Source organism: Mesitornis unicolor, unplaced genomic scaffold (genome assembly GCF_000695765.1).
Source record: "Mesitornis unicolor isolate BGI_N332 unplaced genomic scaffold, ASM69576v1 scaffold37538, whole genome shotgun sequence".
NCBI classification, from domain to species: domain Eukaryota; kingdom Metazoa; phylum Chordata; class Aves; order Mesitornithiformes; family Mesitornithidae; genus Mesitornis; species Mesitornis unicolor.
Window position 1 is genome coordinate 132,803 of NW_010200527.1, and position 3,392 is coordinate 136,194.

Below are 3,392 nucleotides of genomic sequence, written 5' to 3' on the forward strand. Positions count from 1 at the left end.
GATAGGAAAAAAAAAACCATTAAAAAATGAAGTGGACCGGTTATTGTATTTAGCATTCACATTTTCTTAGCAGTAGGGCCGGGGAAGTGATTGGTCAAATCAAAATAAGATCCATTAAGACAACTGCAAATTGCCTCGTTCTGTTGGAATGACTTGCTCAACAAACAGTATCTCTGCTGCATCCTCACTTCTAGAAACTCCAGCACTCACCTTACAACTTATTCAGGTGGCTTCACTTGAATACCCGAAATCTGAGACACAGAGTGAATCATCCCCAAGTCTCTATAGCAAGAAAAATAGGCTCACTTTGACAATAATTCAGACGACATTACAAAAGCAGTACCATCATTCTGACGCAGGTAAGCATCAGTGCTGCAGTTGCAGCTTTATGTTATATTCTGTTTAAAGTTTGTGGTCTTCAGTTGATGACAGTACCCGCAACATCAGAAGCACAGCACTGCGTTTATATCAGCAGCATTTCTTCAACCAGTTCCATGTGAGCAAGTCTGGGAAGCGATGAAGACCCCACTCAGTGCCGCAGTTTAAACAAAACCCAGCATCAGCTGGAGAATCCATGCGTGAACCAGGTATTACACTGAAAGCAAATAAATCCCCCAAAACCAAAAAAATCCAAGCACCTCTGAAAGGAAAGATGTCAAAGTGGAACCTATTACAGTGAAGACGTTTGCTAATGTATTTTTTTGATAACTCACATTACACGAATTTGTAGCTTTCACAATGTACTGCAGCTCAGCAGTTTCCACTGTGAACAGAGTACCTTTTACCAGCACATCTGGCTCAGTATCTGATTTAATCCTATCTTCAGCATTCATGTATAACTCGGCCACAGACACTCCAGTCTAACTTTTACGCAGGCAACTAAATATGTCAGCAATGCAAGGATTTAGATAGCAGACAAACAAGATATTTAAGTAAAAGCTGTATTTTTCTTAATCCTTTTTTATTGGTATTATTAATGCAGAGCTCTTAATGTTCTTGCTCAGAGAAGTTTATAAACTAAACAGGAATCTTTTCAGTATGTAAACAGTAGGTATTAACTAGTCAATATTGGTAAAGTTTAAGACCGTGTGTATTACTGGAATCTATTTGTCTTCTCCTTTTCAGCTTACATGCCCATTCCCCGATAAGTGTGGAAAATGCATGTAGCCTTTCAGAGAAACTGCTTGAAATGCAAGCTGGTATATGCCAAAAACAATCCCACTGTATAATTTGGTATTCTGAATGCTATTTTTTGGTCAGTGAGCAAATGCAGTGTTTGAGAAGAACTCTCATGCGTACACAGAAAACATCCAACAAAGCAGAAAAAGTCATTTTCATGTCAACAAAATTACTATCTAGGAATACAGGACTATGGAGAACTCAAACTGGACTTGCTGTGGCTAAAGAGCTTTTACATATTTGATATAGCTGTGTGGAAACTAGCCTAAAATTTATGCCAAACGGTAAAATACGGATTTTCAAAGCCAAAGCAGATACTGTGTTGTTTTCTGATAGCTGTTATTATGGTAGGCTAAAAACTTGCAATTAAAATCTATAATGCCAACATACAATCAACCGAGTACAGAAGTCCCAATCGCACCCAAATCCAATGTTCACTATGAGAATAAGGCGTAGGGTGGCACTACGCTTGTCAGCAGATGACTGATGTCTGCAGAAGTTCACCCACCAGGACTCAGGACCGCTATGGGACAGGACATGGAGGGAGCGCATAGTGCTCCTCTATTAACCCTTGGAAACCTTTGTGCCTCTTACTGTCTTTGCGATTTTCCCTTTATCAGATTTTTAGCTGTTCTTTGAATTTACTTTTATCAATAACAATAAATCTGAGCAGTCTCCCTGGCAGTGCAAGAAATATGGCACTGCTCTAGGAGGGCTCTATTATGGAAGCCCATAATTGCTGCACTAATCATTTATGAATGGCTCAGAACAGATAATTAATCTTTATGTCTCTCATTTCACGATCAGAAATTATGCTATTTTTACCTAAAATGGCTGCATCCTTTTGCAATTTGGTGGGTCTATTACAGCATAATACTAGGATATTTTCAGCACTGCCATTGAAAAACAATTTGTCATTTGCTTCATGAATCAGGCTCAAAGCCTGGGTTATTTTGAATATAATGACAGACTGAGTAACCTTTTACTTAAGCAGAATTTCATTCTGTGCTATGCACAAGGAATGTGTGTCACATACTCCGTATGAAAAGTCTCTGAATTGCAGAATCAAGAACCTGCGTGTCTCTTCCAACGTTCATTATCCGCCCACACGCTCCTGCTTAAGTATTGAGGGAAAGGGGGCCAAAGCCATCACTGATGCAACTGCATTAGCATCAGTGAAGTTTTCCAAAGGGCAAATAACCTTCCGGGCTCAGCTCTTTCCCTGGTCACTGTCTATATTAAAACCTCACGTATATCCAGATAGCCCTAGCCTTCCTGTTTGCCAAAGGTTCTGCTTTGCTGTGGTACACTTATTAAATTTGTTAGTAAGGTGCAGTTACATGCCTAATTTCATATACACTTATACATTATGTCAATTTTAAATGCACTTCTGTACAAGCTACCTTTCATTTCTGGCAGGTTTTCCATTTGTTTTCAAATTAAGTTCTTCAGTTCTTTAAAGTACTGCTGTCTGAACTTTCTCTTTCCACTGCAGGCTTAAGCAGTGAATTGAAACTGAAATAGCATCATGATTAATGTTGGGCTTTCTTCTTTGGTCCTTCTTTCAGATGCACCGTTCTCTTATGTTACATCTTCATGAATACTAGGGAATGTGGCAAGATTGTTTTCTCTCTAGCATCTCTCCTGTCTTTATCAACAAGTTATCTTAAAAAAATGACTATGTCAGCAAATACACAACACACAATACTGTGTCTGTGAATTATGAGCTGCTGCAAGATACAGAGGGGAATTAAAAGGTCTCCAGAATCCTGGAAAAGATGATAATAAAAATAACAATATCCAGGTAGATGCTACAGAGAAGTATCCCTAGACCTTCCCTGAAGAAACAATATAAAGTCGTATTTTTAAAAGCTGTTAGCGTCTATTGCTGTCAGGACCAAGCCCATTTTGAGGTACAGCTCAGTGGAAAATGCATCCTTTTCTTGGAGTAAGAGCACCAAAAAGATCATCCCAAATTGGAGCCTCGACCAAGTTGTAAGAGAAACCATCACACTCGCATCCCCATCGCTGGCAAGCTCTCTATTTCAGGTGATAGCCTGCTGCACCACCCAAACCCACACACTCAGCACTGCGTCAGATGCCCCCAAAACCTTTCAGTCTTGTTCACGAACTCACAAGGCACCCAATAGAAGATGAAGAGGCTGCTTTGCAGGCACCATCACTTGATATCAACTCTTGTTTTACATATTCCT

At 39.6% G+C, this 3,392-nt stretch overlaps 1 protein-coding gene across 1 annotated transcript in view; it reads right to left on the bottom strand.

The window, feature by feature from the left end:
• MCTP2 (multiple C2 domains, transmembrane 2) overlaps nucleotides 1-3,392 on the bottom strand; it is a gene marked incomplete at its 5' end in the record, with an annotated part of 82,741 nt that overhangs the window by 56,209 nt on the left and 23,140 nt on the right. The gene's annotated exons all lie outside the window — the stretch shown is intronic.